Source organism: Dipodomys merriami, unplaced genomic scaffold (assembly GCF_024711535.1).
Source record: "Dipodomys merriami isolate MVZ:Mamm:240054 unplaced genomic scaffold, mDipMer1.0.p SCAF_773, whole genome shotgun sequence".
In the NCBI taxonomy this organism is placed as follows: Eukaryota; Metazoa; Chordata; class Mammalia; order Rodentia; family Heteromyidae; genus Dipodomys; species Dipodomys merriami.
Window position 1 is genome coordinate 117,501 of NW_027206372.1, and position 14,048 is coordinate 131,548.

At 41.7% G+C, this 14,048-nt stretch overlaps 1 long non-coding RNA gene across 1 annotated transcript in view; it reads left to right on the forward strand.

The window, feature by feature from the left end:
- Window positions 1-12,508: 12,508 nt before the first annotated feature.
- The window catches only part of LOC138818535 (uncharacterized), a 58,157-nt gene continuing 56,617 nt past the window's right edge, over window positions 12,509-14,048 (forward strand). The window contains exon 1 of the long non-coding RNA XR_011369182.1: window positions 12,509-12,778. This is a non-coding gene — a long non-coding RNA (uncharacterized lncRNA). The remainder of the gene's footprint in view (window positions 12,779-14,048) is intronic.

Consider the following 14,048-nt stretch of genomic DNA (forward strand, 5'->3'; position numbering starts at 1 on the left):
GTGTAAATCTTGGGGTTTCTGCCTTTAAAAAAAGCCTGTAACCACTGCTTGGGGCTCCCTGTCTGCTCGGGACAGAGAGTCCGTTTGCGCAAACGGACTTGTAGATGCTTGTTGCATCTACTGGTTTAGAGTCTTGGTCTCTGGGGCGCCCTCCCATAGACGAAAGTGTCCCAGGAGTCTGGGGTCTTTCATTTGGTGCGTTGGCCGGGAAGCTTGTGCCCCCAGACCCCGAATTCCAGGACCGGTAGGAGGTAAGATAGAGCTCTTGCGTTTCGCGTCTTCTGTGTTTGTTATCTCTGTTCTGCATTCTGTACTCTGTGATCCAAAGAAAAGTGCCTGTACAGGTCCTGTATTTTGCCTGTATTTGGGCCAGTGGGGGAGGCAGACGCAGACGTGCCCTGAGACCCCAGGCCCGACTCAGGCAGACGTGCCCTGAGACTTGGGGGGAAGAGGGAATGTGGAAACTCTCTCTTCCTGGCCCTGCCTGGGAGTCCTACTCCTGGGTGACCTGGAGGAAGGAGGGAACGTGGAATCTCTCTCCTTCCCGGGGAGTTTAGCCATGGTCGGCCACTCCCATCTGAAGTTGCTTTTTCTGTTTGCAGTCCTTCGACTGCTGCGCAGCGCCTGTCTGGTTTCCTCTGTTTCTGTTTAGTGTTAATTGTCTCTGTTGTCTGTCTTGCTGTCCTTAAAGGGAAGGGGCAGCAACTAACAACCCCCTTAAATCTGACTTTAGATGACTGGAAAAAAGTTACAGCTCGAGCCCAGATTGTCAGGTTTTAGGAACTTGCTTGTTTGTCAATTATGAAATTGCCACTGACCACCTGCGAGTTGCCCCAGTTAGATCTCAGCCTTGGGCCTTGGCTCAGGGGGTCTGAGCGTGGGGGACAGGCGCTAGGGATTTTTCTTTTCCCTTGCCCCAAGATGACTGGGAATTCTCCTCTGCCTTGGAAGGCCCCTGGGTCAACGTCTGCAGGAATCTAAGAGAAAAATCCTCCAGAGGTGAGTAGGGGGGTTGAGTCCCCTAGTAAGTGAATGGTGGTGAGATGTCGCCCCATTCACTGAGACCTGATTTTGTCTTTGTGGCCTGTCGTTTGTCTTGTTAACTTTAGTGTGTGTGTTTGTTTTATGTTTTCTGGGGTAGGGAAGTTCTGGGTGAGTGTGGCAGGCTCACTCAGCAGACTCTGGATTCAGCTTGCTGAGTGGGAGCAGCACAGAATTCCGGTAGGGATAACCTGGGGCCCATTAGTCCCCAACTCAGCCTTTGGTTCTTGTCTAGTTCTGTTTTAAAATTGGTACCAGTTTTAAATGTGGATCCTTGGTTTTTGTGTTTATCTGTGTTTTTGTTATTTATTTATTTAAACATCTGTGGGGGAATAAAAGTTCCAGCTGGGCTCGGTCACAGACCTGCTATGCCCACCCTCCCTGTGAGTCATGGAAGGTTACTGGGCTAGTTTGGTTCCCTTCAAGCCTCAGGCTGCGTTTTCTCCTTGTGCAGGCTGCCAGCAGTGAGGGTGTAAAAGGCTGTGTGCCTGGTTTGGACTTTTTCAGCTAGTCCTGACAATGTAACAAATTGTGAAGTGCTCTTGTCTAAAATTGGATTAAAAAATTCTGGCCAGTTTGGTTTTAGGTGACCCCCTCTCCAGCCCTCCTCCAACAGAAGGGATTCAAAAGACTAATTAGTGAATTGCCTTGCTAGATAAGCAAGCTCTGGGAAAATAAAGCCCAACAAAGGTACCCAGTTAAAAAAATACTATCATAAATTTTTGTTTAAAAACTTTAGAAGGTGTACATACAACTGATTTTGATTTTTGCGCACTTTAAAATCTGTGTGAATGTTTTGTGTGTGTCTGTGAACGTGTTCAAAGATAAAATTGTCAGCATGCTGTAACAATTGGGTGAATTTTAATTTAAAAATTCAGAAGGTTATGAGGTTTGGACATTACCAAAAATTTTTTAAAAAAATCTTTGCATTGTTTTAAATGGCTTTTTAAAGATTCTTTAACTTGCAAATTAGAAAATCTGGTATTTAAAAAACTAATGTTTTAAAATGCATAAGACTGTTTATACTGTAATCAAGTTATATGGCTTAACATAAATGCATTGGCTGTTTGGGATCTAGTTCCCTTGGCTAAAATTTGGGATAAATATTAAAAATTTAAATGTAAAGGTTAGTTTAACACTGTCAAAGATGGTACCTGTTCTGTCTGTCTAAAACTGATGATTTCATTCAAGAACCAAGAGAAGAGACAGGGGGAAAAACTAGAAGCCAACAGAAGACCTATCTTTAGGGGTGAGAGGTGAACAAGCACAAGTGCAGTTCAGCTGGTCATGCATGGTGGGACAGGTCCTGGGAGGAGTCCATGCATGGTGAAAGAGGGCAAGCTGGCAGTTCATCTAACCCTAAAGAGTCGGATTGGGTGTGTGCCCATTCCATAAAAGGGGCTGAGTGGCCCATCTTTGTTCTCTCTTTTCCCAGCAGATAGACACTGAAAACATGATGGTTAAAATGAGTGATGTGATGATCTGATTAGTATTGCTAAAACCTCCCCTTGGATGTGTTAACATTAAAATTAAAAAGGCCTTAAAAAGAGGGTTAAAAATTATTTGTATAATGTGACTTGTTTTTAATGTTTTACAATTAAGATATTTTTAAAAGTCATAAAGATGCTAAGTCTAGCTTTTTGGGTCAGTTATGATGATTGTTATTTGTGTGTCTGTTTTAAAACAAGAAGCCAAGAGGCAATGAGTGGCACTTGACCTCAAGATTTCAAGGGATCTTTTCAAAATGCAAATAAAAACTAAAGTATACAATATTAAAAAGAAGATTAATAGGAGACTAAAAAATAGGGAATGGATTTTTGGATATAAAGTTTAAAAGTAAAGTTGTTTTTAACATTGGCTTCAATGTGCATGGAGGAAAAAATTAGGATTACCAAAATAATTGCTATTCCAGTTTGGTCTTATAGGTTGTTTTTTTTTTTTAAGTTTCCAGCAAGCCCAGAGCAAAGCACAGAGGATTCTTACAAGTTGTCAGATGTAACTTTGACTCTTAATAAGTTTCAGGTAAGAGCATGCTTAAAAGCTACTTATATGTTGACCACCTTGTTGCTTTTAATTGGAGTAAAATGGCCTTTTTAAAGACTCATTGATCTGCAAACTGGTTCAAAGCCAACTCGGGCACAAAAAGGTTCCTGTGAGACTGTCACCTCTATTCAGCCAGCAGAGTACTAGCCCCGGACTAAAGAGTCAGGGGACAGTACTCAAGCCCCAAGCTTGAGACTCACAGTGGCAGAGTACTAGCCTTGGACTGAAGAGTTAGGGGACAGTATTCAAGCCCCGAGTCTGGGACTCAAAGTGTCAGAGTGCTAGCCTTAAGCTGTAGAGCTGAGGGATAGTGCTCAGGCCCCAAGTTCAAGTCCAGTGACCAGCTAAAGGGAAATACCAATGAAGCATTTATCCCAAAGTAAAGAAGACACTCCTGGGACAAAAGCATTGGAGGAGCATCCAGAGGCAGTAAACCACTGCTTGTATGACAGAAATGTCAGATCCTAGAGTCATTTCTGCGTGGCCCTTCAAAACAGGTCAGAGCCAGGAGGTCATAGGAAGATAGTTTGGAAGCATGCCTAATGTTCATGACTACCTTGTAAGGGACAAGAACTTGCCAGTCCTCTGTGATAGTAAAAAGCTAATGTTATAAAATGTGGGGGATAGTTTAAATCTCAACCCCTTTATGTACCAAAAGCTCTAATTGGCAGTAATATTGAGCTGACACCAGCTACATGAAATTCATCTGCTGAGGAAAGTTTGTAATCCTGAGAGAGTGTGTTTCTATTGATATCTGTCTAAAGGCCTGCAAAGGTAAATTAGGCATTGTTTGGGATCATTAGAGATCACATTCCAAAGCCATCTAGAAAAATGCTTTTGCAAACCAGAGTGCTAAACAAGCTACACTGCTGTAGCTGGAGAAAAGGTCTGTGCAGTTGTCAAAAGTTAAATATTGTTCTTAATGACATCTAACCCTGATGGCCTCTTTGTAAAATAGGCTAAGGTTATAGGTTCCTGGCTAGGTAAGATCAACGCCCCTGAAGTCAGCTTGAAGAAGTTAGAAGATGGACCTTCACCCTTCTACCCCCATTTTAAGATCAAGGGTGCAGAGTCAGTTTTGGAAAAATAAAGCAAAATAGATAAAATAATTTTTAAAAAAAGGCATAAAAAATAGTGTTAACAGTTGTCGGTGTGCAAGGTGTGGAGACTGCTTTTGTCAGAGATGGTTACAAGACTAAGCCTTCTGAGCCTTTTGTGTCTAATTACAAAAATATCTGGTTAGTAAAAAAAGTTGTGATGGGTTATTGTTTAAAGATCTTAAAAACCAGCAGGATCAAAGCCTGCCAAGCCTATGCAATGTATCTTTAACCAGTCTGTGTAGGAATTTACAGCCCAGCATGAGGTGTGACAGTCCCTTGGAGCCACTGAGAGACCCTGCTGCTGCTGCTGCTGCTGCTGCTGCTGCATACCCTAATGGGTAAAGTTCAACGACGGCCTGACAGCCACCTGGAAAAACTCCTGCCTGATTCCATCACCTGAGTCTGCTTCCTGGTTGACTGCTGCTAAATCTAAGATCTTGTGGGACATTCTTTTGGGTAATATCCAGAAACCCTCTCTTCCCACAGTGGATATTGGGGACAAGTATATCACTGGCTTGCTTGCCTTAGGCACTTCAGTGCATAGTGACTGGAAATCCACTCTATGGTCGCAGCCTAGTTTGCCTCTGGTATGGTGATAACCTGAGTGTGTTATCAATGGAGGTAATACTCTTAGCCTTAAACTATAGCAAGCTTCTGCATCACAGTGGTGCCTTAAAGCTGTTCTAAGATAAAGGTTCCACAAGCCAAAGGAAAATTGGGCAGTTTTAAACTGCAGCCACAAAGATGCTCAAGAAATTGTAAAGAAAGAAGGTAGTAAAGAAAGCCTTGGAAAGGAAATTGGGGAAATTTGAAAAGTAAGGATTGTCTTCAAGACAAACCTCAGAAAGCTTAAGTATGTAGCAGATGGTATGAGTATGTCTTAAAATTGGAGCTTACAAGTACAGCTGGTATAAAATTAACTGTGATACACAGAGTCAGGACTGGTGGGAAAAAAATGTAAGGGGCCCTGGTACAGTTAATTTTGTTACAATCAGACATTGAATACTCAACAGACTGGTGTCTTTTGTATAAGAAAAAGATCAGCGCAGTCTGTCTATTAGTTCTGAGATCCAAATACCAAGCATTGAGAACGACTGACATCCCACAAGATAATATAGAGACACCCTGAATTTTAAGATTAAAATTAGCCCAAAGAAAAAGGAGGGAATGAAAGATTAAAAATTAGAATTACATTTCACAATAGCTAACTGCTGATTTTGCTTTTGTAAACTTGCTCGCCCTATCACTAACCCCCTCCCTTCTGCATGGGAAATAAGGAATTGAGTAAAAAGTCTCGGAGCCCAGATGCCGGAGCCCAGATGCCGGCCCCTGGGACAAGGCTTGTGGTCATAGATAAAGAACACACAGGTATGTTTTCCTGGTTCCTGTTTGAAAATTCCCTAAGTGGCCAAATGGGACCCAAGATAGGGACCCAAGATAGGGACCCAAGATAAGGACCACCTGGCAAGTCCAGCAAACTAGGCCAAATGTTAATCAATCTCAACCCTGTAATTCTGTAAACTCCCTGACCCTTATCTCCCAGAGTGACTATCTCCTTTGAGCATCCGCGCCAATTGTTTTATTACAAAGAGTGTTATAAACTTCCCCATGTAGTAAAAAAATGACTGGTAGAGTGTATAGTGACCCATAATTACCAGACGCCTTGTGTTATGTGTAAATCTTGGGGTTTCTGCCTTTAAAAAAAGCCTGTAACCACTGCTTGGGGCTCCCTGTCTGCTCGGGACAGAGAGTCCGTTTGCGCAAACGTCAAATAAACTCCTCTTGCTTGTTGCATCTACTGGTTTGGAGTCTTGGTCTCTGGGGCACCCTCCCATAGACAAAAGTGTCCCAGGAGTCTGGGGTCTTTCAAGCAGAAGTACAAACATGATTTATTCCTGAACAATCAAGCTTCTTGTAGCCTGTTTCTCTCTTCCTATTTTGCTCCCAGATGCCCTGGAGACCCTGGTTTGAAGACATATTCTGTATTGTCAGGTGTGTGAGATAAATGACTTCCTTAGAAGAAAATGTGAATTTGAAGATTGAAATTGAGAAGGGAAATCAAACTCTTCCATCTTTTTTACTAAGGACCAGAAAACAATGATAATGTCCTTACATGCTGAGATTAAGCAACTTTTGCCACCTGTGGTAATGAATTTAATTTTGATGCTGTTGTGAAATGTATCTGACATGTGTCCTGAACCCTAATTTCTTATTTTCTGAGAGCACCACCTATTCAGAAATTCTGATTTTTGCTGTGAATATTTACTTCCTGTAAAATGTAGTTGATTGGATATTTTGATTTTGTGAAAGCTTGGTTAGTTTGATATTGTTCTCTCATTTAAATTATTAGCAAGTAAAAATGAATTGAACCTGATTAAATGAAGTTCTTTCTGCCCATTTACTCTGGTACAGATTTCTCTGATTTAGGAAATCTACATTTTAAGTCATTCTGGATGCCTCACCAGGTCTGTGTATGTGGATGAGTCAATAAGAATTGCAGACTTTGCCACATTGATTTTGGAGCAAAAAATATCAGCTGGTAACTAAGCAATGATTCAGAAGACAGATGAGGCTGAAGCCATGAGCCCTCCTGCCTGTGTTCAGCTCCAAATCTCTTCTAAAACACCCCTCACTTTCCATGCAGTGGTTACTTTTTCTATCCAAAAAGGTTTCTGGAGCTTCATCTTATGCTGGCCTCCTAGTATGCCAACATGAGGTGAGTCAAAGCAAGCAAGGCAGATGTGGCAGAGGCATTTTTTGGGTCAGATTTGGGGCCTGAAATCTGGGACTGGGCATTGTCCCTCAGCTCTTCAGCTCAAGTCTAAAACCGCTGATCTAAACAGCTGCATATATCAAGTAGATTTAACAGACATCTATTGAATATTTCACCCAGCAGCATCAGAATACACGTTTTTCTCTGCAGAACATAGAACATTTTCCGAAATAGACCACATTTTAGGTCACAAAGGAATCTTGTCCAAATTCAGAAACATTGAAGTTATACCTTGCATTCGCTCACACCACAGGGAATAAAATTAGAACTAAACACCAAAAACCACCAAAGAAAGTCCTGTAACACATGGAGGCTGAACAACACACTGTTGAATCACCAGTGGGTCAGGGAAGAGATTAGAAAGGAAATTCAAATGTTCATGATATTCAACAAAAATGAGCACACAAATTACCAGCTCTTCTGGGACAGAGCGAAGGCAGTACTCAGAGGCGACTTTATAGCTTTGAGTTCTTTCATCAACTAATTGGAGAGATCTAAAACCAACAATTTAATGAGACATCTGAACCTCCTTGAAAAAGACCAGCAAGATAAACACCAATCCAGTAGATGAAAAGAAATAATTAAAATTAAATCAGAATTAAACTAATTAGGATCGAAGAAATCCATAGAAAGAATCAACAAAACAAAGAGGTGTTTCTTCGACAAAATTAACAAAATTGACAGACCCTTAGCAAATCTTATCAGGAAAAGAAGAAAACTCACCCAAATAAACTCAGAGATCAGAATGGAAATATCACCAGAGAAACAACCAAGATTCAGAACATTAAAAGGGAATACTTATGAAAACTATGCTAATAAGTTTGAGAACTTGGCAGAAATGGACCTTTTCATGGCAAATATTGACATGCCGAAACTAAAACAAGATGAGTTAAAACATTTTAACATGCCCATATCAAACATTGAGATAGAAACAGCAATAAGAGAAGTCACATTTAAAAAAGCCCAGGACCAGAAAGATTTGCAGCAGAATTCCACAATGCCTTTAAAGCAGAGCTCACACCAATAGCCCTTCAATGAAATTGAAAGAGAAAGTGCACTACCGAACTCATTCTATGAAGACATCATAACCCTTATCCAAAAACCAGTCAGGGACTCATGAAAAAAAGAGAATTATAGGCCCATTTCTTTGATGAACATTGATGCAAAATTTCTGACAAAATTTTGGCCACTCAACTTCAACAATTCATGCAAAAAATCAAACACCACGATCAGACAGGACTCATTTCAGGGATGCAAACCTGGGTCAATATACGCAAATCAATTAATAAAATTCATCAAATAAATGAGACCAAGGATAAGAACCACATGGTTATCTCAATAGATGCAGAAAAGGCATTTGGCAAGATTCAACACCCATTGATAATGAAGACTCTGGAAAAACTAGTAATCCAGGGAACATTCTTCAATACAATAAAGGCTGTATAGGACAAACCTACAGCCAGCATTATACTTAATGGTGAAAAACTAAAGCCATTTCCTCGTAAATCAGGAACAAGACAAGGATGTCCATTCTCGCCACTCCTCTTTAATCTAGTATGAGAATGCCTAGATACAGCAAAAACAAGATTCAAACATAAAATGGAAAGATGATGTAAAATTCTCCCTCTTTGCAGATTGAATGATTTTGTATTTAAAGAATGCCACTGACTCCACTCCCAAATTATTCAAGCTCATTCAAAACTTGGGCAAAGTAACAGGTATAAATTTAACCCTCAAAAATCAATGGCTTTTCTGTATGTCAAGAATGAAAAAAGTTTGGCTGGAATCAGGAAAGCAACTTTATTCATAATAGCTCCACAAAAATGAAACACTTAGGAATTAACTTAACCAAAGAAGTGAAGGACCTCTATGATGAAAACTTTAAAAACCTGAAAAAGGAAATCAAAACAGAACACAAAAAGTGGCAAAAACTCCCAGGCTCCTGGATTGGAAGGATCAACATCATGAAAATGGCAATATTTCCCAAGGCTATCTACAAATTGAATGTATTACCTATCAATATCCCAAATTCATTCTTCAAGGAATAGAAGAGACAATCCAAAAATTCATATGGAACAATAAAAGACCCTGGATAGCATAAAAGATGATTAACAGAAAGAAAAGTGCTGGAGGAATATCAATACCAAATTTCAAACTCTCCTACAACACCATAGTAATCAAAACAACTTGGTAATGGCACAAGAACAGACCTCAGGACCAATGGAATAGAAATGACATCATCCTGATGTCAGAATTTAGAATTGACATCATCCTGATGTCAGAAGCCAGTTGTTTCACACGTTTTCCTCTCCTGTGAAAGTCCTGAGTCTCAACCAAGAAGAGGAATTCAAAGGCAACCCTATAACCATAGGAATAGGTTGTCATCCATGTCAGCAAAGTTATACCTGTCACCATATTTAGTAAAATACACAATACCTCCATGAAATAGAGACAAAATAAGGAGAAGAAATTCACCGAACACAAGATTCTCTACACACATGTGTATCAATATAGATCGTACGTTTAAATTATGAATTCAAGACTATAGTGGACCACCTTGGCAATCAATGTCAGATCCTAGGAATAGCTTAGCTCATTAGTTGCTCACAGGTTAGTGTGTTCACCTTGGCTTATAGGCGAATTGGTCGTACTAGGACCTGAGTTAAGATCCCAGCACTACCAACAAACGGATGGTGGAGTAAGAAGCCAAGTGTGAAACTTGTTTTCCTTTTCTCTGAATATCCTGGGTGATTTTGAGAATCCTGGCATGATGGAGAACATTTCTACAAATCTAGATGCTCTGTGATAGGATGTCATCAGTGTAATAAATTAAAGGGGTTTCATCTTAGTACAATCAATGGTAAATAAATGAATGAAACAAAAAATACCAGAACAACCACACCAAACATGTATGGACTGAACATCTATAGGTAAGTATAAATCCTATCTTTACAATGTATATAAATAGTATGTTTCCAGGGCTGGGGCTTGAATTCAAGACTAGTGAACAGGCCTAACTTTCTTTCTTTCTTTTTTTTTTTTGTTGGTCATGGGCCTTGAACTCTGGGCTTGGGCGCTGTCCCTCAGCTCTTCAGCTCAAGGCAAGCGCTCTACCACTTGAGCTACATCGCCACTTCTGGTTTTCTAGTGGTTTATTGGAGATAGGAGTCTCACGGTCTTTCCTGCCCTGGCTGGCTTTGAACCGCAATTCTCAGATCTCAGCCTCCTGAGTAGCTAGGATTACAGGCGTGAGCCACCGGCGCCCGGCTGTGAACAGGACCAACTTTCTTATGTTCAAACACGGTGATTTTCCCCTTCATCCACTTTGCTGCAGATTTACCCAGATCCTGAGTTCAAATCCAAAGCCTGGAAGAATAAACAGTGTGAATTGCAAGCCAGGGAGAGTAATTTATTTTACTTTTCTCAATATGGCGCTTGAATTCAGGTTGTGGCAACTCTGCCTCAGCTTTGATCACCCTAGTCTGGGTTTCAGCCACTAGACCTACAGCTCCTCCTGGGATCCTAGACCCCCAGGTCTTGCATGGAAAGCAATGCACAGAAAAAATATGGCCATTTTATGGTTACTTCCTTTGCATGGTGACCCTCATGGGTCTGAATGACACTGTTGCAAAGGGTACTTCACCTTGCATTGCTGAAGGCTGCCAGAATATCAGGGAAGCCATAGGCCCACGTGGCAACATAGGCCCTGATTTCGAATCCCTGTCCTGACACCAACGAATGGCCAGAGATAAAGAAAATGGTTCCCATCCATAGGATTAACGATGGAATATTGTCAATGTCACGGTTGAATGAACTGATCATGAATGATGCTCCTATAAAATTAGACAGCATCATTTCAGGAGGCTGATTGATTTGATTTAATATTTATGAAGCATTGAAAGAATATTATTACTTAAAGGAAAGCAATAATTTCAGAACACTGATTTCATTAATAGTTTAAGGATGAAAACAATTAATTAATTACATTACATTAATTACATTAATTACATGGAGGCATAATTAATACCCAGGGATTTGAAGGAATGTAGTCTATATAACTGAATATTGTATAGACATCTCTGACACTCTATAAAGATATATATTTATTAGCATACTGCCATCTGCATGTCAATCTTTTCTTATTTGGTCACCCCTCGGGCTTGATCTGAGGTCCTGGGAACAGCCTGTCAGCAAAATTTGTCCTAGGATGGCATGCTAACACTCACGCATTCATGAATTGGGCCTTGTAGGCTTGTAGGTCTTGAGTTCAGATGCCAGCACTACCAAAAATGAATTGTGGAGTAAGAAGATGATAGTGACACATGTTTTCCTTTTTATGAAAGTCCTGTATGTCAGGTATGAAGTGGAATACATATGCAGACCTATATCCTGTGTAATCAATGTATTCAATGTTTTATATTCCATAATAGTCAATAAAATAAATGGTCAATACATGAAAAAATAAAAAAAATAAAGTAATTACACTGAATGCAATATGGAGTCAACATATGTATATAAATATAAATCATGTATGTAAATTGTACATGAATAGGATGTTTTCTAGTGGTGTAGATCTATTTGAGGCATAAGGAACAGAACTGAATTTCTTGACTTTAAGGCGGCCAGCTTCCCATTCCCACACAGTGCAATAGAGTTACCAAGACATTGAGTTTCAATCCCAGTCCTGGCAGAAAAATGGTACCTTTGCAGTATGTGAGGCCCAATTCTTAGGCATTTCATTATGCCTCAATTTTATGAATGTGATTGTTTAACTGCTTAATAAAGAATTAACTAAAATTGATCAGTGTCCTATAATATAATTGTGTATAACTTTATCCTGGAATCATTCAAGAGCTGCCCATTCAATCATGACATACATCACATTCCATTGGTACTCATATGGATAGGAATGAATTCCATAGGCTCTCCAGCCATTTGGAGGTGGCAGGACCAGGATTCGAACTGTGGGCTCCAGCTCCCTCCACTTCAACCTGGGGATAGGGTACTCACCGTTCTGTCCAAGAATATCAGCAAGACCAATGATTAGATAGGTACCAGTGGCTCTCAGCAGTCCTCCTTGATACTTACAAGGCTGTGATGGGAGGATCATGGTCAAAGTCAGCCTAATCAGGAAAGTTCCTGAGACCTTTTTCCAACTTCAGTGCCAACAAAGCCAGAAGCCCAAGGCTCCAGTGTGGAGGGCGAGCCTTGAGCAAAAGCAGTGCACAGACTGTGCCCAGATCCTTAGTTCAAGGTCCGGGTCTGGCAACAAACAGACATATACAACAATCTGTGCAGCCATCTGCCTAAAGCAGGTCACCCTCTTGTCTCCAACTGAATTGGACATTGGTCCCTGGGATAAGGGCTGGGGGAGCCGCTGTCTTCTTGACTCAGCCCATGCTGCTTGCATCACAGAACTCTGGCCACACCCCCATTCTTTCATGGTTATTTCTGACCAATGGGATACAAGAATGGTGACCACGCCCACATTCCATGCTGCCTAGTAGCACCCTGGATTCCCTCTGTTAGTTTACAACACTACCAGCAATTGAGGAAGGTAGAGGTGGCTAAGTGGTGAGGAAGAGACTCAAGCAACTTTGGAGTATAGTAGGAAATTGAGATGCCTGCCCGCACCCCAGCTCCCTCCTCCCCTTCCCAAGTTGCAGGATTTTAAACCTCAGGCAATGGTGCACTGCCAACCAGGCCTAAAGCCCTGACCTGGTCCCTGGCCCTGGTTCTCTGCTCTTGGTCCATGTGTTTCGCTGCCATTGCTTCTTGCCCCACCTGGAGCAGCCTCCAGCAGCTTTTCCCAGCAACACAGGTGAGTGGCTTCCCCCAAATCACAACTAACTGTGATCAGACACCCCTCCTTGGGCACCATGACCCATGCTTGTTTCCTCACCCTGGCTCTGAGGAGCCATCTTTCTGTCTTGGGCATTTCTGAAACAGAGACTCAATATATGCTCTGATTGGACTGGATCGAAGTCTTCCTATCTGGGAAAGGTATGCTCTACCAGGCCTGGCCCTCTGTAGTTGGGATGGTAACCATGTAGCACCATGCTCAGTCATCGATTTAGATGGATTATCCCAAGCTTTTGGTCCACAGCAGCCAATTCTTGACCACAGGTGAAGCTCTGGGAAGGGTCACAACCATCAGAACTCATTCTCCTCACAGGACAGTTTGAGGAAACAAGGGATTTATACAGAGGGAATCTCTGGAGCATGGCTTGGCATGGAGGGAGTGGCATTCAGAGAAGGTTCTCTGCAATTCTGTGAGCAAATGACAGGAAGATACCCACAAAGGGCTCAGGTGGGGCCAGTTATTAATCATGCAACAGCTGGGGATTTTGAAACAAAACATGGGTCTCTTTCATCGTTACCCTATACCCATGAGGATGGGGATCCTTCACTGTGTTTAATTTTGCATCTGGGGAAACCGAGGCACAGAGAAGTCAGGTAACCTCCTTATGACTTCAACTTCACAGGAAGCTCGGCCTGACTTCACTACCATGCTCCCTAGGACAATGGGTGATATTCAATCCGCTTCTTGTGGTAGGGAGTCCAGTTCTTGTCAGTTGTGGGGCTTGAACACTAGGCATGGGCGCTGTTGCTGAGCTCCTCAGCAAAAGGCTAGTGCTCTACTACTTGAGCCCACAGCACCATTTCTAGTTTTCTGGTGGTTCTTTGGAAATAAGAGTCTCAGAGACGTTCCTGTGGGGGCTGGCTATGAACCATGATCCTCATATGTCAGCCTCCAGTGTAGTTAGGATTAGAGTTGTGAGCCACCGGCACCCAACCTAATTTTAATTCTGACTTTTCCCTCTCTCTTTCATAAAAACTGTTTGAATGGGTGCTGGTGAAGGGGGCCCAGCATCCCCATGTGGCTGGAATCCAAGGTGACCGTCTCATTCTGGAGGTGGGCTGTGGGTCAGGAGCTGTCTAGCTCAGCCTGTTGAAACAGCACCCTGAGATAAGCCACACTGTGCCCTGGCTAGATCATGAAATTCATTGTCCATCCAGCCTTACTGGACTTATTGTATTGTATTGCTTTCTACATCATTTTCTAGCACCTGGCCAAACTTATGATACTT